The sequence below is a fragment of the Schistocerca cancellata genome, chromosome 1 (assembly GCF_023864275.1).
Source record: "Schistocerca cancellata isolate TAMUIC-IGC-003103 chromosome 1, iqSchCanc2.1, whole genome shotgun sequence".
Taxonomy (NCBI): domain Eukaryota; kingdom Metazoa; phylum Arthropoda; class Insecta; order Orthoptera; family Acrididae; genus Schistocerca; species Schistocerca cancellata.
Window position 1 is genome coordinate 1,115,288,723 of NC_064626.1, and position 24,072 is coordinate 1,115,312,794.

General features: G+C 39.5%; 1 non-coding gene across 1 annotated transcript; it reads right to left on the reverse strand.

The window, feature by feature from the left end:
• Window positions 1-2,513: 2,513 nt before the first annotated feature.
• Trnas-cga (transfer RNA serine (anticodon CGA)) lies at window positions 2,514-2,588 on the reverse strand. The gene has a single exon. It is a non-coding gene; the product is annotated as a tRNA-Ser (tRNA).
• Between the last annotated feature and the right edge of the window lie 21,484 nt (window positions 2,589-24,072).

The window sequence follows — 24,072 nt, forward strand, 5'->3', positions numbered from 1 at the left end:
ATGTTGTAAGGTCAGAATCGTGCTACAGTGGTTTGAGGAGCATTATAGTGAACTCACATTGATATCTTGGCCAGCAAATGTGTTTGATCTCTACCCATTGGAACACATATTGGCGCCAGCCATTTGCCCATAAAGCACCATTCCGTAATTTGTGGGAATTTCTTGATCTATGCATAGACATCTGGTGCCACATACTTTTAGAATCCTGTCAAAGACCTCTGGAATCCATACCAAGCGGAATCTCTGTTTTACTGTATCTGTAAAGAGGAACAACACTCTGTTAAACAGATAGTTATAATGTTCAGGCTCATAGATATACTTCATGAGTTGTGCACCTCTTGTGTACGATGGCAAATCGTAAACGATTGCATTTGCGGACGTACCGTTAATGAAATATGTAAATAAGTATTTAACAGTCTATAATTTGTCCCATATATAAAAAGAAACTCTTGTCGCCAATTTTTCGCTTCCATTTGTGTCACAGGTGTATCTTCTAATAGCAGGTATCGCTTCTTTCTATTGCATTTGTATTTGCTCCAGTATTTGTTTTCCTCGAAAATTATGTGTGATTTATGGTGGGTTTCTTGGATCCTCTGTATTTATACAAGCTGAAAGTATCATACTGTGAAATTATCCCTTGTACTTCATTGGTTTCCCTGATTCTATCACTATGGCTTCGCTTAAATATGCCACAACGCGGAAATTGCAGAGTGCATCAATTTCACTTGGCAGAATACCCATCCCGCCTTCACCATTTTTACTTTGCCAAATATAGATTTGTGCTTTTGCAATTATATGCCACCTGCCAACCATTTCATTGTATCTAAAAAAATTCAGTACATTATTTTCTCGGTTAATTCTAATTGACGGCAGATTTATTTCCAAAATTAGTACGAGAAATAAGGCGGCTCTTATGCCGTGCTTCACTGTCTCTAGACAGTGTTAGCTTAATGTTAGTTTCTTCCGAGTACTATTTCGACTTCAACATTATTCCTCGTACCGATGTTCCCCTCACTTCCACCGCTGCCGTAACTATGTTCTTTGCAGGTACCCGACTTACTGATTAATGGCACTTCTCACAGCTTCTTTCCTTTATGATAAACGCAATAGTCTGCTGCCAATGTGAGTAGACGATTCATAATATATAAGGCGAGTCGTGGAATTTGAATTGAACGTTTTTTATAACTTTTTTTGTTTTCCCGGTGCATGTGACGTTATTATGACGATACAAGAACCAAGCATTCTCATTGGTTGAACGATTTTTTTTGTTTTGTTTCGGGGCTACTTGTCGTTGCCAGTATTCGCTCAGTATTTTAAAACACTTTTCGTTGTAAATTAATAACAGTGCAAGATAAATGGAGAACTGTTGTTTTACGCTATAAAAAGCTTTATTGGTTATTTATATATAAAAGTAACTTTTGCTTATTGTTGCATCAACTGTTTAGCTTATTTCACATTCATGCAGAGGTTCGTTCCATTTGCACATTAATTTAATTTGACAGCTAAGCACTGATCATGGAATCCTTTTCGTATCTGTATAAATAGCAATATATTCTGATAGCAAAGTTACTAAATCAACAACTGCAATGCCGTTTCATCCAAAACTTTTATTAAGAAATCCCGCGGATCTTTTCCGCTGATAAACAGAATTACTCAAAAGCTTATACCCTATGAATCAACGTAATGTTTACAACTTATATCATACGGCCTGGCACGTTCTTCCAACCATTTGCGTGGCGTGGCTGCGCGCGACCGGTTGTTACGCAACTCCGACGACGACTCGACTGCCCAGTTATTCATTGCCAACCTTTCAGCGTTTTTGGATCGCATAATTGGATTTTGAGGATATTGTTCATTATTTGTCCGTGGATCATTTCTTACAACTATATTGAACACGTCATGTTTACATAAAGCTTATATATACACAGCGAAAATGCAGTGATATATATCAGTTAATATATTGTTGCTTTTCTAATCTGACTGTTACAAACATCTGCTAGTTACAAAACGATTATATACATATATAATAGAATTTCACAAAAAATATCGTTAAAAGTACATTATAAAAGGCACTGATGACAATATAGTTCATTTTTCTGTAATTTCTTGATCTTCACTCAGCACTGCCAAGAAAAAGAGAGAAAAAGTAAAGAACTGCAGCATCGGCTTTCTGGCACGAAATGTCGCCGTACATATTGGAAATGCTTCTGTGCACAGCAATGTATGACGACTCACTATTTAATTTTTTATTTCAAGATGTTCTTTAACACTGCAAGGGCAAATATTGATTAGATGTGTCTTTAATTTTCTTCTAAAAAGAGATGTACTTTCTATCACCTTTTTTTGCTGCGGTAAACTGTTGTACAGTATGCACTAGCATTTACAAGTTGTTTGTCTGTTAATTTTAGCCTACTTCCTTGTATATGATAGTAATTTTTCCTTCTTGTATTATGTTCATGGTGTTCTCTGCTGAGCAATCATACTATTGAAACTTCCTGGCAGATTAAAACTGTGTGCCGGACCGAGACTCGAACTCGGGACCTTTGCCTTTCGCGGGCAAGTGCTCTACCAACTGAGCTATCCAAGCACGACTCACGCCCCGTCCTTACAGCCTTACCTCTGCCAGTACCTCGTTACCTTCCAAACTTCACAGAAGCTCTCCTGCGAAACTTGCAGAACTAGCACTCCTGAAAGAAAGGATATTGCGGAGACATGAACTAGTTGCTTCAATAAATGTAAAATTAGAGAAAATGCTACGTATCTCCCTGAATTTTCTGTTTGTGTTGACTATTTCTCTGTTTACACACGAAGCTTCTATCAGGTCATCCCTGTATGGAGTGCTGATTGTATCACAATGTGTAAGTTTTCCTGAAGATTCTCTTAGAACCTAAGTTGCATTTATCTTTCGTTCTTATATACGTCGTTTCCTTTCCCCGTAATAACACATTTGGAACCTTTTGGACTGTTATTTGACAGTTTTTTAGCACTTCATGTAGAGGTGTGCCAGGATGGGTGAAACCGGTTACTTTTAGTTTGATTTGTATAGTGGCCATAATGTCTGGCAAGCCTCTTCCGTGGCTAGTTGAAAATACGTAAACATCACCTTACTTATTTTTCTCACTTGGCGAAAGATATCGCGAATGTATAATATTTTCTTGCTTCTTTGAGGTACTTCTTGGAGACGTGAAATCATTTCTCTTTTTCCCTGGTTGATCGTATCTTCACTTCTATCTAGCGGATCATATTTGTTCGTTGTCTTCAGCTCGAATCGTTTGTCGTTTTGTTTTGCAGGCAAGCTTTTTTAGGCCTAAAAATGGCTCAATTTCCACTTCTTGTTGCTGTTTAAGTTCATTTGTCAGTGTTTCCAGATTACTTATGTATTGTTTTGCACACAATGAGTCCTTTTATAATGTAGAATCTACGTTTTCTTCATGCAAAGTACCTTGTTCTGATAAATTCGTCATTCGAAAACGGAAGTCAATTACACCACAGGCACAGTTTGTGTTTGATTCGTCGAAACTTGAGATGCACTTCGAATGAATCCAGTTTTGGCTCACTGAACATAGTCTAATACCATCGAAGGTATCGTACATTTCGTTAAGGGAAAGTACATATCTACGATCTGCAATATAAAATCTGTCTTTAGGCATCTGTCTTGGACTTTTTGTTATAGGCGGTCTATATAATGGCTTCCAGTGGTAACAAAAAGTTCATTTTCGCGCAATTATTGACCGAATTTAAAAATTTAACATGCTGTCATAATCTACTCATTAAGAGCAAATTTAACACGATAACTATTACAATTAGAAACATGTAGCTGATGCCGCTTTGTTCATCCTTTACTCGAAAGTGATAACACTTCACATATAACTTCAAATGTTTATCAAAATTTTTCTCACTGACAGCCCCCAAAAAATGATGGAAATAAGTTTATCACTTACTACATTTTCACTATTCATGTGATCAAATTTCAGCATCTGCCTTGATGTTTTAATGTTTTGCGTCTTTACTGCTAATGCTGTTCACGACATATTTTATAGATAGTATCTACATATATCACTGAATGCACCTGCAAAGTTATATCGCTGTATGGCACTTAGTTGAGGGAGGTATTAGATTAGATTAGATTCAGTTTTCGTTCCATAGACCCAAAAATGAGATGATCATAGTGAGTGTGGAACAAGCCAAAAAGTATAACATAAAAAACATAAAAACATGTGAATATAATACTCACTACCCTGATAATATGTTAGGAGATTGTCAGAATAGGTGAATACATTAAAGTAAACTGGACCTGCTAATATTTACGGAATTAATACTCTGTCAGAATGAAACATAGTTATGCACATTTGATAAATTTATTATAATAAAATACTTAATCTTGACTGTTTTAACCAACTGCTGTCATAACTGAAATCTAACAGACATTTTTACTTAAGCTGGTCTAACGGTCCTGTTAAGATATTCATCTACAGAGCAGAAGTATTTCAAACTCTGTTGAAACTGTGCTTTATCTGATACCAAGTTTTTTTTATGGTTGCTGTCAATTTACTGAAAATATGTGTTCCTCAATATTGGACCCCTTTCTGAACCAAGGTAAGTGATTTTGGGTCTTTATGTAGATTGTTCTTATTCCTGGTATTGATACTATGTATTGAGCTGTTGGTTGGAAACAGAGATGTATTACTTGCAACAAATTTCATTAAGGAATAAATATACTGAGAAGCAGTAGTTAGAATACAAAGTTCCTTGAATAGTTTTCTACATGATGTTCTTGAATTTACACTGCAAATGAGTCTTATTGCAGACTTTTGCATGCTAAAAGTTTTGCTCAGTTCAACAAGTGATCCCAGGGTATCATCCCATATGACGTAATAGAGCGAAAGTACGCAAGATTTTTTGCATTTATATCACCTCCATCTCACATCATTCTCACTGAAAATACAGACTTGTTTAGGCGCTTCAGCAGTTCTGTCATATGTCCTTCCCAACTGAATTTATTATCGAACCGTAATACCAGAAATTTGCCACTGTCAACCTTTTTTGATCTGCATGTCTTCGTATGTTATGCACATGCTGAAAGGAAATCTCTTACCGGTTCTGAACTGCATATAGCGGCGAGTCTTTTCAAAGTTTAATGACAGGGAATTAGCTTTATACCATTTATTAATGTCAGTGATTACCAGTCATTTCTAAATCTGCACTTGACTTGCTACTTACTGAAATGTTTGTATCATCTACAAACAAAACAAACTTAACATCTGGTAATGTAACAGAAGAGAGGTCATTAATGCACACAAGAAAAAGCAATGGATACAAGATGGAACATTGAGGACCATCGCATGTAATTAACTCCCAATCACATGAAGACTGACTGCTTACTGCACAGGTATATTGCTACAACATCGTTTGTTTCCTGTCAGTTAGATAAGACTCAAACCATTTCGCAGCACTGCCAGTGACACCATAATATTCTGATTTACTTAAGAGGATACTGTGATTCACACAGTGAAAGGCTTTTGACTGGTCACAGAAAATGCCAGTAACATGTAATTTGTTATCTAATGAATTAAGTACATTCTCACTGTATGTGTAAATAGCTTTCTCTATACCAGAACCTTTGTTGTTGTTGTTGTTGTTGTTGTTGTTGTTGTGGTTTTCAGTCCTGAGACTGGTTTGATGCAGCTCTCCATGCTACTCTATACTCTGCAAGCTTCTTCATCTCCCAGTACGTATTGCAGCCTACATCCTTCTGAATCTGCTTAGTGTATTCATCTCTTGGTCTCCCTCTACGATTTTTACCCTCCACACTGCCCTCCAATACTAAATTTGTGATCCCTTGATGCCTCAGAACATGTCCTACAAACCGGTCCCTTTTTCTAGTCAAGTTGTGCCACAAACTCCTCTTCTCCCCAATTCTATTCAGTACCTCCTCATTGGTTATGTGATCCACCCATCTAATCTTCAGCATTCTTCTGTAGCACCACATTTCGAAAGCTTCTATTCTCTTGTTGTCCAAACTATTTATCGTCGATGTTTCACTTCCATACATGGCTACGCTCCATACAAATACACTCCTGGAAATGGAAAAAAGAACACATTGACACCGGTGTGTCAGACCCCCCATACTTGCTCCGGACACTGCGAGAGGGCTGTACAAGCAATGATCACACGCACGGCACAGCGGACACACCAGGAACCGCGGTGTTGGCCGTCGAATGGCGCTAGCTGCGCAGCATTTGTGCACCGCCGCCGTCAGTGTCAGCCAGTTTGCCGTGGCATACGGAGCTCCATCGCAGTCTTTAACACTGGTAGCATGCCGCGACAGCGTGGACGTGAACCGTATGTGCAGTTGACGGACTTTGAGCGAGGGCGTATAGTGGGCATGCGGGAGGCCGGGTGGACGTACCGCCGAATTGCTCAACACGTGGGGCGTGAGGTCTCCACAGTACATCGATGTTGTCGCCAGTGGTCGGCGGAAGGTGCACGCGCCCGTCGACCTGGGACCGGACCGCAGCGACGCACGGATGCACGCCAAGACCGTAGGATCCTACGCAGTGCCGTAGGGGACCGCACCGCCACTTCCCAGCAAATTAGGGACACTGTTGCTCCTGGGGTATCGGCGAGGACCATTCGCAACCGTCTCCATGAAGCTGGGCTACGGTCCCGCACACCGTTAGGCCGTCTTCCGCTCACGCCCCAACATCGTGCAGCCCGTCTCCAGTGGTGTCGCGACAGGCGTGAATGGAGGGACGAATGGAGACGTGTCGTCTTCAGCGATGAGAGTCGCTTCTGCCTTGGTGCCAATGATGGTCGTATGCGTGTTTGGCGCCGTGCAGGTGAGCGCCACAATCAGGACTGCATACGACCGAGGCACACAGGGCCAACACCCGGCATCATGGTGTGGGGAGCGATCTCCTACACTGGCCGTACACCACTGGTGATCGTCGAGGGGACACTGAATAGTGCACGGTACATCCAAACCGTCATCGAACCCATCGTTCTACCATTCCTAGACCGGCAAGGGAACTTGCTGTTCCAACAGGACAATGCACGTCCGCATGTATCCCGTGCCACCCAACGTGCTCTAGAAGGTGTAAGTCAACTACCCTGGCCAGCAAGATCTCCGGATCTGTCCCCCCATTGAGCATGTTTGGGACTGGATGAAGCGTCGTCTCACGCGGTCTGCACGTCCAGCACGAACGCTGGTCCAACTGAGGCGCCAGGTGGAAATGGCATGGCAAGCCGTTCCACAGGACTACATCCAGCATCTCTACGATCGTCTCCATGGGAGAATAGCAGCCCGCATTGCTGCGAAAGGTGGATATACACTGTACTAGTGCCGACATTGTGCATGCTCTGTTGCCTGTGTCTATGTGCCTGTGGTTCTGTCAGTGTGATCATGTGATGTATCTGACCCCAGGAATGTGTCAATAAAGTTTCCCCTTCCTGGGACAATGAATTCACGGTGTTCTTATTTCAATTTCCAGGAGTGTACTTTCAGAAACGACTTCCTGACACTTAAATCTGTACTCGATGTTAACAAATTTCTCTTCTTCAGAAACGCTTTCCCTGCCATTGCCAGTCTACGTTTTATATCGTCTCTACTTCGACCATCATCAGTTGTTTCGCTCCCCAAATAGCAAAACTCCTTTACTACTTTAAGTGTCTCATTTCCTAATCTAATTCCCTCAGCATCACCAGACTTAATTCGACTACATTCCATTATCCTCGTTTTGCTTTTGTTGATGTTCATCTTATATCCTCCTTTCATGACACTGTCCATTCCGTTCAACTGCTCTTCCCCTTAAGAAACCCAAACTGTGACTTGAACAATATAGTATTTTCAGTCAGATGCTTAAGCATATGATTGAACACAGTGTTTTCAAATATTTTTGATAAAGCTGGCAAAAGTGAAATTGGTTGATAGTTTGATGGTAACTCTTTATCCCTGTCTAGTAAAGAGGCTTAACTTCAGCATATTTCTGGAAATGTTCCACTTATAAGCGATTGATTACACAAATGACTTGAGGCAGAACTCATCTCGCATGACCACTCTTTGATTAACTTTGTTGATATATTATCATAACCTCTAGAATACTTAATTTTAAGGATTTGATGATGGATGTTACTTCTCTACGAAATATAAGTGTCATTTCCCTTTTACTGAACCTGATAACCCCAAGCTGTCAGTAACAGAAACAAAGTATTTGTTTAACAGTTTTGCAACATCATATGCACTTGTTACCAATGTCTCATTTATGTTTAGAGTTATCCGTTTCTCTTCCCTTTTGGCTCCACCTGTCTCTGACTTCACTATATCCCATACAGTTTTTATTTTGTTGCCTGATGTAAATATCTTTTTCTCATAATAAAGCTGCTTAGATTTTTGGATTACTTGCCTCAATAGTTTGCAATTTTTTTGTAATGCATTATAATGCTAACATCAGAGATGTTCCTAGACAGTATATGAATCTCCTTTTAGACCCACTAAATATCTTTATTCCTTGTGTAATCCATAGTATTTTTAGATTTCTGCTTGATTAGAGTTACCTTTAGGGGGAAAAATTTTCAAAAGAGGAAGTAACTTTATTAATGAATGCTTTGTACAGGATGCGTCAGAACCGACTAAGAAGTTTCTATCGATTACCACTGAGGCTGTGGTGGGGGTAGGCAGATGCATGTGGTCTGCCTTTGTTCAGTCGTTGACCCCATTTCAGTAACCAACATGGTCTGGACCGGTGCACATCGTGGTTTTGCCGTTCGCGCTTATTATGAAACATCAGATCCGTGATCGCTACACAACGAGCTTTTCGGTGACAGTTCAACATTACACGCAACAATTCCGTTCCTAATGCAAACACATTTCGGTTCTGGGTTCGACAGTTGGAGGAAACTGGTAGCACACTAAGAATATATACACATGGCCGATACAGATCCACCAGAACGCCAGAAAATGTGCAGCAGTTCAACAATCGCCTCAAAGTTCTGCTCTGCAACATGGTGTTGGATTGTGGATTTCAGACAGAAGTTTGAGAATGATTCTGCCATGCGATTTGAAGCTCAATCCTTTCAAAATCATGATTGCTCAAGAATTACGCCCAGCAGACTACGCCAACTGTCAAAATCTGTGTGAGCAAATGCTTGCTCAGATCCCTCTGAATACAGCTTCCTTCAGTAGTGACGAGGCACATTTTCATCTTAGTGGGTTCGTGAATAAGCAAAACTTTCGCTACTGGGTGACCGATTTCGGTTATATTTATACAACCATCTTCAGACCCATGACTTCCTTGGAGGATGGTAAGCGGAGCTCTCCTCAGCTGCTACGAAGTCAACTGAGGAGAGGTGAGGAGCTGAGGAGAGCTCCGTCTATCATCCTCCAAAAAAGCCATGGATCTGAAGGTGGTTATATAAATATAACCGAAACCGGTCACCTATGTTATTGAGACATAAGTGTTGTGATCAAGACTGAACCTTAGTGAAAATATAATAATCTATTGATCACTGTATTCCAAAAATGCTTACCAAAATTATTTCGCTACTGGGCTGAAAATAAACTCCGTATTATTCATGAAAGACCGCAACATTCTCCTAAAGTGACAATGTGGTGTGCTATATCACAATTTGTCGTGGTAGGCCCTTACTTTTTTGAGGAGGGAGGAGTGGCTGTGACAGTGAATTCCACACATTATGTTTCAATGTTGCAAAATTGTCTGCAACACAGACTGGACGAGATCGTTGAAGAACAGGGACTGAGGGACTTGTGGTTCCAACAGGATGAAGCTATTGCACACACAGCTCGAATTTCACTTGATGTTTTGAGATAAATGTTTCCGGGACGCCTCGTCTCTTTGAGGGGTGATGTCAGGTAGTCTGTACGGTCACCAGATTTCAGCATTTGTGACTACTTTCCTTGGGGATATCTGAAGGAAAAAGTTTTCAAAAGCCGCCTTCGCACCCTACCAGCGATAAAAGAGCAGTTTATTGATGAAGTGAATGACATACCCTGCGATATGTGTGCAAGAGCTGCTCGAAACTTTAGGAATCGTCTACAACAATGTACTGATGCTAAAAGCCGCCATCTTGAGGAGATTATTTTCAAAACTAAATGAATATAAAATGGTATATTGTACTAATTTAAAAAATAAAAAAAAATTACCTACATATCTAGATTTACTTTTTACTGCTTCTTAAAACTGCTTAGTCAGTTGTGCCATACCCTGTATTTCCCATTTGAGTTAGAAGTAATGTAAATATCTAACCAGTTCTTGTCTTTGAGCAATCTCCTAAACTTCTCAGTTTTTGACTGATTTATTAACCTCCTGTACTCATATTTAATAGATTTTTGTATCCTTGCACATTTCAATATTTGACACAAGATGCTGCATATAATGATTGGATAGCCCATTTACTATTGGTTTTGTGATATGACTTAGATCTGCCTTCAAAGATATTATCAATAACAATCTCAGAGCGTTCACATGCGAAGTGCACAGTAGGAATTAAATTGAATGACAGTGTTATTGATTGCAATAATTGTTCAGTGACAGAGCTTTTCAATAAATCCACATTAAAACCTCCAGCAAGCACTATTTCTTTGTTTTTTACTGTTAGATAGGACAACAGAGCTTCGAGATTTTTTATGAAAAGGTTAAAGTTCCCTGAAGTTACTCTAAAGGAGTTATTATGAAATACTAATTCTTTTGCACAGGCTTCTAAGTGCTACTCTGAGTGCAGCAATATTCTTGAAATCAAAACAGTTTCTGACAAATGTGACAACTCCTCCTTTCTCCGTATTTTCTCTATGGAAGTAAGGAGCTAACTAGAACCCTGTAACATTTAACATATATATACCAGAGGCAGATTGTATCAACTTGTTTTCTCAACTCTAGTTCTTCTACACAAATAAGCAACTCGTTAAGCTTACCCCTTAGTCCTTGGATATTCTGTTGCAACAAGGATAACTGATTTTGTGCACTGGCTGAATTACAGCTGAATGAGGCAAATTTTTCTGTCAATATTTGAATACCTCCAGTTCCAATCAGAGGTTGTCTGTTTGAATTGTGTACATTAAAATTAGCTTTCTTGCTGCCTGTTTTATCAATGTGGATGTAATTTTCAACCTGTCTCTCAATACCTTTTGTTTTGCTCTCCCTACCCTTAAAAACTGCTGTTTTGTCGTTGTAACCACTGGTACTTTACCATTTGAAATAGTGCCCCCCATTAAGTGATTTACTATTAGACATAGTATAGTACAGTCCCACCTACTGACAGAGTCAACAGGAATCACACCAATATGATACTCCATGCCTGATCCAAGAAGCTGTTCCATCTCTAAATTAACTCTACTAACAGAAGAGTTAAATGAGACTCGTCATGGTGCCTCAGGACAGGTACAAACAGATACTAGCCCAACACCAGTTGTCTCATTGCTAAAGCTATCTTTACCATGTCACCATTAGTTGAATAATTAGGATCCCTGTCTATGCTGTTGCCTCCCCCCCCCCTTCCACAATTACCTTGGTGTATTTCTTTTTGAAGTCTTTGCAAAGTGAAGCTACGTTCTCTATCACCTGACCAAGACTTGCACTAAGTTAAAAAAAAAAAAAACTTGTGACCCGGTAACCAGACCCTAGTTCATCCTGCCACAGCTGCCCAACACCTCTACCACGTGAACTAGCTAACCACAAAACTTTCTTCTTCTTCACAACTTTTTCTGAATTTTTACTTCTCAAACAATTTTTGAAAGTTTGTTGTGTCCTTTCTGCTTCTACATCTACCTGTGGCTCATCAGTTTCCAACTGTGGCAACAGATCAGTCCTGTTTTCCACACTGACAACAACATTGTCTGAGAAAGTCCTATTCCTATTTTTTCTACAACTTGTTGTGACTTCCCACCTCTCTTTTCTCTTCTCCACCCTTAACGTTTCCAGATCTTGTTTTGCCTTATCTAATTCAGCCTGAAGGGCAGCAGTCTTCTCCTCCTGTTCTACTATTTTCCTATTTCTACAGGAAAAACTGCACAACCAAATTCCTACACCGCTACAGTCACGAACGTGGAAGAAACTACACCAACCGTCATATCACACCTCAATACTAACAATCGTATGGCAAGTCATACACTTGTCACTAATGGCAAACATTTTTTATCATTAGTCTAAATTAAACAAGAATAACTTCCTAGACTACTCAATTGACATTCAAAACTTCCAGAGAAATGAAATGATTAAATCGGTATTGTTTATGTAATGACACAAAAGTAAACAAAGAACTGAGCCTGCATTGTATTAACGCTTCACTTATTTCCGAACTTTTCACTTGTTTTACTTACAAGAGAATAGATGTACAACACAAGCTGTACTTTACTGAAATAATCACGTAACTTACAGTGTAAGATAACGTAAACAAAACTTAATCCAAAATTCGTTCATATGAAATGTTTCCTTTTTCGAAAAACACGCAAAATCGAGTAAATACGATACCTTAAACTGATAGCATGCAAAGGTATTAATTTACATACTTATGATGTAATGTTGCCTTGATTAATTGTTGTTACTCAACTAAACACTTCATGAGGGTTCTGAATGCACATGTTAGACACTTAGACGTGTTAAAAACTACCTTCTGCTTACATTGGTGTGCAGTAAAACTTGAACATCAGGCATGACGTTTTAAGTTATCACTTCTTTACTATTTACGCCATTCGCAACACATTTTGCATATAGTATCTACATATATTACAGAATGCACTTGCTACATAATGTCATTGCACAGTAAGTAGTTCAGGAGATATGACTCTAGAAATCATGAGATGTGTCAAAAAAAGACTTCTACTTAAAATGGAGCGCAAATTACCTATCCTATAATCTTCATAATAAAAGCACTTAGAGACTTCTAACAAACTTAAAGTGTAGTTTTAATAATTTTCTAAACTTTTTCTCACTTGTTTGGCTATCGTCAAGAATAATGGAATTACAGCGCTATTATGATTGTTGCAGTGCATTAGTGTGTTCGATTATTTCATTTTAACTTCTCTACGTTTTAATGCTATTGATTTTTAGTTTTTAGTAGGATACAATTTATAAAAATTAAATATGGTTCATAAATTATACAAAAAATGACTTAGTTATTTGCGTAACTTGGAAGAAGAATTAGAAATGGAGTGTATCGTCATCATCATCATCATCATCATCATCATCGTCATCCTCCTCCTTTGGAGGGACAGAAACAGAAGAACTGGAAGGGGATGGCTGCGAATACAACTGCATTTTCTTCATGCTTTTGGGCATATTTTCTGTTGGATTTTTTTTTCCTTTTTGTTGCATATGCAGCTGCTCGCACACACTGGCTGTCAAGTAAACATCCATTGCCTGTACAAGTAACAAGCGTATTCCTATTTATTTTTACTTTTAGAAGATTCATCTTACTAAAAACTCTTCTGCAGTCAGCATTTGAATGTGGAAGGGATAAACATGAGAGTGTAAACTCTGGTATGGCTTGGAATTCTCTCTCGCCAAATAAAGCTTTTATGTTGAGTGTGTTCCCACAAAATACTCGTACATCCACTTCTGAATGTTTCTTAATATTTTCGTCTATTTTTACGATACGAAGCTTCTCCAGTCACCATCGATTTGTTGTAGATGCTTATTATGATCTAGAGAGACCATTCTCGGCAATTTTTACTTAAGAGGTATAAGAGAGAGACATTTTTCTCTTTCTTTCTTTGAAAGAGCCCTTTTAGGCGTCAAAACTGCAAGCAACGGAGGTCGTGCGGTAGCGTTCTCGCTTCCCACGCCCGGGTTCCCGGGTTCGATTCCCGGCGGGGTCAGGGATTTTCTCTGCCTCATGATGACTGGGTGTTGTGTGATGTCCTTAGGTTAGTTAGGTTTAAGTAGTTCTAAGTTCTAGGGGACTTATGACCGTAGATGTTAAGTCCCATAGTGCTCAGAGCCATTTGAACCTGAGTTGATACAACGACAACGTCAGTTATGATTGCAGTGGGCACAGCATCACTGAGTTTTCACCATGTGTCGATAGAAAAATGTCACCTATTGAATGAATCGCATTTCTTGTTGCACAAGGTTGATGGTTCAATCCTTACACGTCATCATCCAGACGAATGACTGCACAAACATGCTTCGCGTCACAAATGCAGGCCGTTAAGGGCAAAATTATGCTGTGGGGTACATTAGTTGGGCTTTCATGGGATCTGTGGTGGTAAACCTTGATGTTAAACAGGTAGTCATAATGTTTTGGCTCATGGCTTTTTGGGTATTGATGTGACTTGATCAATTTTCCTGTCTTTAGGTATGGATCTTTCTGTGGGCGAGTGGTTGTATATAATTTCTAAATATGGAGCTCTTTTATCAGCATACTCTGAGAGGAACCTGACTGGTATACAATCTGCACCGGAGGCCTTGCCTTTATTGAGTGTTTTAAGCTGCTTTGTTACATCGAGGATATCTACTTCTATGTTTCTCATCTTGGTAGTTGTTCTTGATCGGAATTGAGGAATATTTACTTCGTCTCCTTTGGTGAAGGCGTTTCGTAAAAACGTGTTTAATAACTCTGCTTTAGTGGCACTGACATCAGTGACTTCACCGTTGTCGTCGCGCAGTGAAGGTATTGATTGCGTCTTGCAACTTGTGCTTCATGTATGGCTTTTGGGTTTTCTGCCAGATTTTGAGACAGAATTTCGTTGTGGAAATTATTAAAAGCATCTCGCATTGAAGTACTCGCCATATTTCGAACTTCTGTAAAACTTTGCCAGTCTTAGGGATTTTGCGTACTTTTAAATTTGGCATGCTTTTTTCGTTGCTTCTGCAACAACTATCTGACCAGTTTTGTGTACCATAGGGGATCAGTACCGTTATTTACTAATTTATGTGGTATATATCTCTCAGTTGCTGTCGATACCATCTCTTTGAAAACATTCCACAACTTTTCTTCACTTACATGATCAGATCGGAAGGAGTGAAGACTATCTCTTAATAAGGCGTTAAGAGCATTTTTATCAGCTTTTTTAAAAATAGATATACTTTGCGTATCTTTTTGATGGGTGAAGATATTACGGTATTCAGCCTAGCAGCAACTGCCTTGTGGTCCCTAATCCCTGTATTCGTCACAATACTCACTATTTATCCAGGATTATTTGTTGCTAAAAGGTCAACCATTTACGCTTAGAGTGGGCCCATGAACTAATTGTTCAAAATAATTTACTGAGAAAGCATTCAGTACAATTTCGGATGACTTTTTATGCCTGCCGCCGGATTTAAACGTATAATTTTTCCACGCATATCGAGGGTAGATTGAAGTCACCACCGACTATAATTGTATGAGCGGGGTACTTGTTTGAAATGAGACTCAAGTTTTCTTTGAACTGTTCAGCAACTATATCTTCTGAGTCGGAGGGTCGGTAAAATGATCCAATTAATAGTTTAGTCCGATTGTCAGGTATAACCTCTACCCATACTATTTCACACAAACTATCTACTTCAATTTCGCTACAAGGCAAACTACCTCTGACAGCAATAAATACTTCACCTCCAACTATATTTAATCTATCCTTTCTGAACACTGTTAAATCGTTTGAAAAAATTTCGGCTGAACTTATTTCCGCCTTTAGCCAGCTCTCTGTACCTACAACTATTTGAGCTTCAGTGCTTTCTATTACGGCTTGGAGCTCTGGTTCTTTCCCGACACAGCTACGACAATTTACAACTACAATACCAATCGTTTCTACAACAGCCTACACGGTCACAGAACAGCCTGAGCCTCTGATTCAGACCCTCCACTCGGTTTTGCACCAAAGGACCACAGTCGGTTCTATCGACGATGCTGCAGATGGTGAGCTCCGCCTTAATCTCGGAAGCAAGACTAGCAGTCTTTACCAGTTCTGCTAGCTGCCCGAAACCAGAAAGAATGTGCTGCGATCCAAAGCGACACACGTCAGTGGTACCGACATGAGCCACCACCTGCAGTTGGCTGCACCCTGTACGCTTCATTACCTTATGTCATTATTATGTTCACTCTGCTTTTCTTGCATTCGTTCATTTTCAAGAGCACTGAAAATAGATTCACATTTAACGTCTTGTACTCACATGTTCTAACTCATCACAAATGTTTTCTTTCAAACTGAAATTCTTATGTAATCTTACAGATGTAGACTGTTTACTCACTTCTCTATGTAGCACAATTTTACCAAAACATTCTCACTCATTCTTTACTCACATATTCACCATAATATATATATCCTTATACATTAAACATATTCCTCATCAAACATCAAAAAATACGAGCTTACGGAATATCGGACCAGGTTTGTGATTGGATTCAGGATTTCCTAGAAGAAAGAACACAACATGTCATTCTTAACGGTTCAAAATCTGCAGATGTAGAGGTAATTTCGGGAGTACCGCAAGGAAGCGTGATAGGACCTTTATTGTTTACAATATACATAAATGACTTAGTTGACAACATCGGTAGCTCCGTGAGGCTATTTGCAGATGACACGGTTGTCTACAAGAAAGTAGCAACATCAGAAGACTCGTACGTACTCCAGGAAGACCTGCAGAGGATTAATGCATGGTGCGATAGCTGGCAGCTTTCCCTAAACGTAGATAAATGTAATATAATGCGCATACATAGGGGCAGAAATCCATTCCAGTACGATTATGCCATAGGTGGTAAATCATTGGAAGCGGTAACGACCGTAAAATACTTAGGAGTTACTATCCGGAGCGATCTGAAGTGGAATGATCACATAAAACAAATAGTGGGAAAAGCAGGCGCCAGGTTGAGATTCATAGGAAGAATTCTAAGAAAATGTGACTCATCGACGAAAGAAGTAGCTTACAAAACGCTTGTTCGTCCGATTCTTGAGTATTGCTCATCAGTATGGGACCCTTACCAGGTTGGATTAATAGAAGAGATAGACATGATCCAGCGAAAAGCAGCGCGATTCGTCATGGGGACATTTAGTCAGCGCGAGAGCGTTACGGAGATGCTGAACAAGCTCCAGTGGCGGACACTTCAAGAAAGGCGTTACGCAATACGGAGAGGTTTATTATCGAAATTACGAGAGAGCACATTCCGGGAAGAGATGGGCAACATATTACTACCGCCCACATATATCTCGCGTAATGATCACAACGAAAAGATCCGAGAAATTAGAGCAAATACGGAGACATACAAGCAGTCGTTCTTCCCACGCACAATTCGTGAATGGAACAGGGAAGGGGGGATCAGATAGTGGTACAATAAGTACCCTCCGCCACACACCGTAAGGTGGCTCGCGGAGTATAGATGTAGATGTAGATGTAATATATCACATACGTGGGGCCATTTGGCACTTCCATTCTCATAAAACTCCAATAATATTTTCCTCAAATAATCTCTTGTCTCCATCAACTATTTCACAATAACTTACCTTCTATATTAACTTAAATATTAACTCATTCGTACTGATCATTCATTCTTACATCCTCATTCATTCTGCCACATACCTGTGTCATTACTGATCTCAATAGCTATTATCTCCTGTCATTAGAGTGCCTTGAAATAACTAATTGTTGATTCACCTTATAATTTACAATTAACAACAAATGTAACCTGTGTAGGTCTCTTTCCTATATGAATATCTTTTCTCATTCAGTAAGTGTACTGACCTGGGTTTACATTCTCTTCATAATTATGTGTACAAGTGTAACTGCAGTATATAATTTCCATAAATTAACGTTTGTGTTCTTAGGCTGTATAACTTAATGTTCGTGTATTCAGTACAAATATTTATGATCTCGTTTTCACAGCGACTTGCTCATGTTCAAATTAGCTGTCATTATATTATGTTGTTTTAGCGCACAAAGGGTTTCAAATGTCTGTGGGGATGCAGCCCCCTCGGCTTGTGAGATAACGGGTATTCTAGGGAGTAACAATCTGGGTGAGGTATGCTTACTATTCTGAAAGGACCTGCCATTTTCTGTTCAGTTGTTTTAATTTTGTAGACTTGGGATGTGAACGCAAATGAACAAGGTAATCAACCTGATAGGTCTGTGTATTTGTAACATGTTTCTCATACTTCTCTTTCCTGATCATGGCTTTATTCCACAACGTAGTGTATGCCTGTCTTACTTTCTCTTCCAAAGGTGTATGTGTTGTGGATGCGGTTAGCTTTGGAATGGGCATAGCCCACTTGTTCTGTTCAGGTTTGTTTAATAATAATTCCTGTGGTGGGTATCCTGTTGAGGTATGAGGCAAATTGTTTACTATCTGCTCAAAGGATGCTAAAAATTCGATCCACTTTGTGTGTTTGCGAGGTGAATGTATTCTCATGAATTGACCAAACTCTTTAACAATCCTTTCTACGGGGTTGCCTTCCGGATGAAATGCTGATGTAAGAATATGTTTGATGTTATGTGTGGCAACAAAAGATTTCCATTTTCTTCCCGTAAAATAGGGTGCGTTATCCGTGATAATGCTGTGGGGTTTGCCAAACCTTGTAAAGTAGCTGTTAGTCAAACGTCTAGCAATAGCAGATGCGTTGACAGTATGGATAGCATACAATTTTAAGTATTTTGAGAAGACATCAAGTACAGCAACGACGTATTCCACACATCCACGAGCTCTGGGATAAGGTCCGGCGATATCTAATGATACTAACTCCAAAGGTCGGGTTGGTACAATAGGATGTAATTCATTCAAAGATGATAGGTTGGAAAATTTTGCTTTTTGGCAGATGATACATTTACGAACTCCCCTCGCAGATTGGGAAAATAACAATACTGTACTATTTTATCAGTGCATTTGGTGACTCCATAGTGTCTACAAGTTTTGTGTGTGAACAGAATAAAATCGTCAACATGTGTGTCGGGTAGACAAACACACCAATGGTGCGAGTCTGGGGTACGCTTATGAAAAAGTGCATTTTTGTGTATTGTGTAATATTTTTGCAAGTGTGAAGAAGGATCTGTACGTAATTTCATTTTGATGTTTGACCACCTGGGGTCGCTGTCCTGAAGTGAAGCAAAGTTCTTGCACATATTGCGGTAGTTTGGGGCGTATGTACCATCGTACATAAGTAAGATGTTAAAGTCTGACGTTTCCTCGGAAAGTTCCGAAAAATCCTGTATGCCTTGGGGCAAACGGGACAGGGCATCGCCTACTACGTTTGATTTACCTTTAATGTAAATAATTTCGAAGCTGTATTCTTGGAGTGAAAGGCACCACCAGGTGAGCCGTGAATGAAGCTATTTGCATGATAGCAAGAAAGAAAGGGCTTGATGGTCTGTGTATATGCGAGTATGTTTACCCCAAAGAAAGTAGCGAAACTTACGGAATGTCTAAATAATGGCAAGAGCCTCCCGCTCTGTCACCGAGTACGACCTCTCGCACTCAGTGAGCGTGCGGCTCGCAAAACATATCGGTTTGATGACAGATTGTCTTGATTCGGATTGAACTTGAAATAGAAAAGCTCCAAGGCCGTATGATGACGAATCCATGGCTAGGCAAAAATCTGACGTCATGTCAGGGTGGCAGAGGAGGGGCGCGTTCACCAATGCATCTTTAATAGCCTGAAAATCAGCTTGGCAAAACTCTGTCCATCTCCAAATTGCGTTCTTTTTCAGTAAAGTTAGCAGGTGAGAGCTGTTCAGAAGCTGTTGTGAAACAAACTTCCGAAAGAAAGAAGATAATCCTAAGAATGCTTTCAACTGTTTGCGGTTTTGTGGAGGAGGGAAATTACGAATAGCATCAATCTTCTTAGAATCGGGACGAATGCCTTCCGGCGAGACAATATGGCCTAAAAACTTGATATCACGCCTTCCTATTTTGGACTACGAAAGATTTACTGTGACTCCAGCTTGTGAAAATTTAAATAAAATTTGCTGTGACAGATTAATATGTTCCTCCAACGTATTTGTTGCCACGACAATGTCATCGACGTACGCCGTGACGCGTGACAACAAACACGAGGCCGAAAACGGCGTCAAGCGGCTCAATGAACACGCCCGCGCTTACGCGCAAACCAAAAGGCAACACACAAAACTGATAACTGCGTCCTTCACAAAGGAAAGCAGTGTATTTACGACTGCCATTGTGAAGGGACACCTGCCAGTACGATAAGCGGAGGTCAATATTAGTTAGGTATTGTACATTATAAAATTTTAGCAACTGTTCGTTCAAGTTGACGGGTCTTCTTAAAACTGGTATAATAATTCTGTTGATTTCACGTGCGTCTAGCACCAATCTGACATTGCCATCTTGCTTGCCTAACGCCAGGATAGGACTGCAATAAGGGGAATGTGATTTTTCTATGACACCCCAGGTCAACATTCGCTCGATTTCACGTAAAACTGCAGGTTTCTTCGCCCATGGAATATTATAATGTGTCCTACAATAAGTCTTATGTGGCTTAACATCCATTTTGTAGCTATAACCTCTGATTACACCAGCCCTCTCCCTGAAAACTTGTGCATAATCACATAATAATTCGTACAATTCTTCTTGCTGTTGTTTCGTTAAATAGTCAGATTCGACACATTTGTGATACAATAAATCCTGCTCAGTCTCCTGATAGTCTGAATCTTCAAGTATTAAATTACATACACTAACTATGGTAGGATATACCAATTGAAATTGACTTACTTCGTAATGTTTTTGTCGTGGTTCAATCGTCTTGTTAAGTTCAACATTAATTAGTTGATCTCCTACAGATAATTGACATATGCCATTACTTAAATCAATGATTGCTTTGTGTTCATTCAAGAAATCCATCCCTAGGATGCAGTGTCCGATAAGCTTGTCTATTATCAGAAAATTACACTTGAACTGTGTATTGGAAAATGTGAAGTTAACAAGAGCTTGCATGCGTATGTTCTTAGACTTAGTACCTGTGGCACTAACCACGTGGCAATTCTGTACAGGTAATGTAGGTATGTTTACAACACCTCACGACCGAAGCACGAGCACGAGCTCGGTCGTCGACTGTTTTCCGTCGTCTGCTGTGTTTGGCCGGGTTCATTGACCAGCTCCACTATGTTTACATTCCGGCCGGTTGGCGCCCACGCGTCAGCTGATGGCGCGCCGCAATTGTTATTGCTACTTCGTGGCGGGAAGTGCATGACTGTACTGGGGAACGGCGGCGGATTCCGTGGAGGGTTATGATTTGTCATGCGTGAATTTTGTGTGTTCTGCATATTCTGTCGGTGATTGTTGTGATTGTTATTGTTTTGGTGATAATTATGTCTCTGGCGCTGCAGTCCGGAACCAGTGTTGCCAATTTAGCGACTTTGTCGCTAGAAATGGCGACTTTTGCCTTCGTCTTAGCGACAAAAAAAACTTTTTAGCGACAAAAATTATTTAGCGACTTATTTGGCGACTTTTGGAGTAACGCAAGAACAATTCGGTGGGGGTATCTCAGACATTATTACGTTTTAAACAATGAACAATAGGACTGATATCGAGTTACCGAGTGAGTAGATTGTTTCATGACCTCTAGTTCGCCTGCGTTTTAATGTATTTTCAGTGATTATAAATTGGGAAACTTATGTTGTGGTGGCTTACATTATGGATTTACCGCAGAAGAAGAAGAAGTACGCTCAGAAATATCGGGATGCGTGGGAAGCAGAACCTGATTTCAATGGGTGGCTGAAACCAGTCGTTGGAGATTTATTCAAGGCAAGATGTCAAGTATGTGCAACAGAGTTTTATGCTAAATTGTATGATATTAGAAACCATTCGAAAACTATTAAGCATAAACAAAAAATTGATTAAAAAAATACAAACCACCTTACCTTTGAAAATTGTTCCGAAAACTACAGTTAGAATAGCAAGCAGAGCGGAAGACACCCTTTCTTTATTTATTGCTGAACATTGTTCTATATTAACCTTAGATCATTTAGGAATACTGTGCAATAAGGTGTTTTCCGGTGATGAGGGCGCTAAAAACATGCAATTACATCGTACAAAGTGCACTAATATTATAACTGAAGTTTTGGCTCCATATTGTACACAATCATTGGTTGAAGATATAGGTAACCAAAAATACAGTGTACTAATAGATGAATCCACAGATGTATCAATATCTAAAATGCTAGGTATCGTTATATGGTACTATAGTGTAAACAACCAAAGCATTAGATCAGCATTTCTCAAATTCACTGTAGTAGAAACTGCAGATGCAAGAAATCTGGCTGCTGTTCTTGTGAATTCTTTGAAAGATCTCAAACTTCCAATCGCTAATATGGTAGGAATTGGCACAGATAATGCTTCTGCAATGGTTGGAATGAACAATGGGCTTTTCGAACAACTCAAGAGAGAATATGGTTTGAAGCATTTGGTATTGATCCATTGCATTTGACACTCTCTTCAGCTTGCAGTTTCACACGCCTCAGTGAATACCATACCTAGAAACATAGAGTTTTTTGTACAGAAAACCTACAATTGGTTCTCCATTTCACCCAAAAGACAAGAGGAATATAAAAAGGTTTATGAGACAATAAATTGTGGAAAACACCCACTAAAAATTTTGAAGGTCTGTGCAACACTTTGGCTTTCACTTGAACCAGCAATACGAAGAATTCTGGAGCAGTGGGAAGAACTAAAGCTACATTTTTCACTTGCCATTGTTCAAGACAATTGTTACACTGCCGATCTTTTGTTCAAAATGGTTCAAAGGGCTCTGAGCACTATGGGACTTAACATCTATGGTCATCAGTCCCCTAGAACTTACAAATACTTAAACCTAACTAACCTAAGGACATCACACAACACCCAGTCATCACGAGGCAGAGAAAATCCCTGACCCCGCCGGGAATTGAACCCGGGCGCGGGAAGCGCCGATCTTTTGTACAAGTCGTATTGTGACGACTCAAATTATCTTTACATGTTTTACCTCAGACATGCTTTAAAAGACGTACAAATAGCAATAAAAGCTTTTGAAGGAGAAGACAATGACCCCACTAAATTACTAGATACACTTGTATTTCTCATGCAGTCACTTGGACAAAACATAGTTTTTCCAACTGTTGATTTGTTGAAAACACCAGGTCCAAGCGAATGTATGTATGCAAATCCGAACCTTGGCTTTATGTTTGAACAGGAATTGTCTGAGTCAAGTTTGTCTGAAGAAAATAAAGTTTATTTGAAGAAGAGATGCATTCAGTTTAGTCTGAAACTCATAAAAGAAATTCAACAAAGACTGCCAAGTAACGTTACGATCCTGAAAAAAATGTCAATGCTGAATATTGAAGAAACACTAAAAGTGAATAAAAATAATGCTGTATCGGGTGTAGCCAAAGAATTGGGTTTTAGTGGCGATTTCATAGACAGTATGCTGCAAGAATGGCATAATAGGTGGAATAACACTACTAACACTGTTCGATTTTGGAGCGAGGTTTTGCAGCATAAAAATTCCGCAGGGGAGAATCCTTTTTCGTTGATTTCACAGCTAGCAATGACTGTTTTATGCCTACCGCATTCAAATGCAGAAGTGGAAAGAATATCCAGTTCTATGAACATTATAAAAACTAAACAACGTGACAGATTAACGTTAAAGACAAGTAATCCTTTTATAATATTGAGAGACCAGCTGAAGACACAAAATAAAGATGATGCATCTTATGACATACTGTCAGACGTACTGGAGCTTATTGGAACGAACAAAAGTTACTCTTTTGCGACAAGACCAGTTGATCTGCAACATCATCTCTTGAGCGACGTTCAACCCTCTTCATCAACTACAGTTCTGTCAGGGCACGAAACAGAAGAGTTATTCGATCTCCTGGGTGACGACGATGAATAGCTCACATACCGGTAAGTATATATTTTGTAACCTAATTTGAGTTCTTGCTTTCTTTTGTTACAAATATAGTTGTATATTTCTGGTATATTTGACTACTGTGATTGAAACAACATTTTATGTGTTGCATCAATTATGATAACATGTTTAATTAAACGTTAGCGTATTTTATATGTATGTTGTTGCAAGTGATGCGTCATTTAATTAAGACAATATAGCAATTACGTATGAGACAAGTTTTATTAATATTTTACTAACCCCCCCCTCCCCCCCTCTGG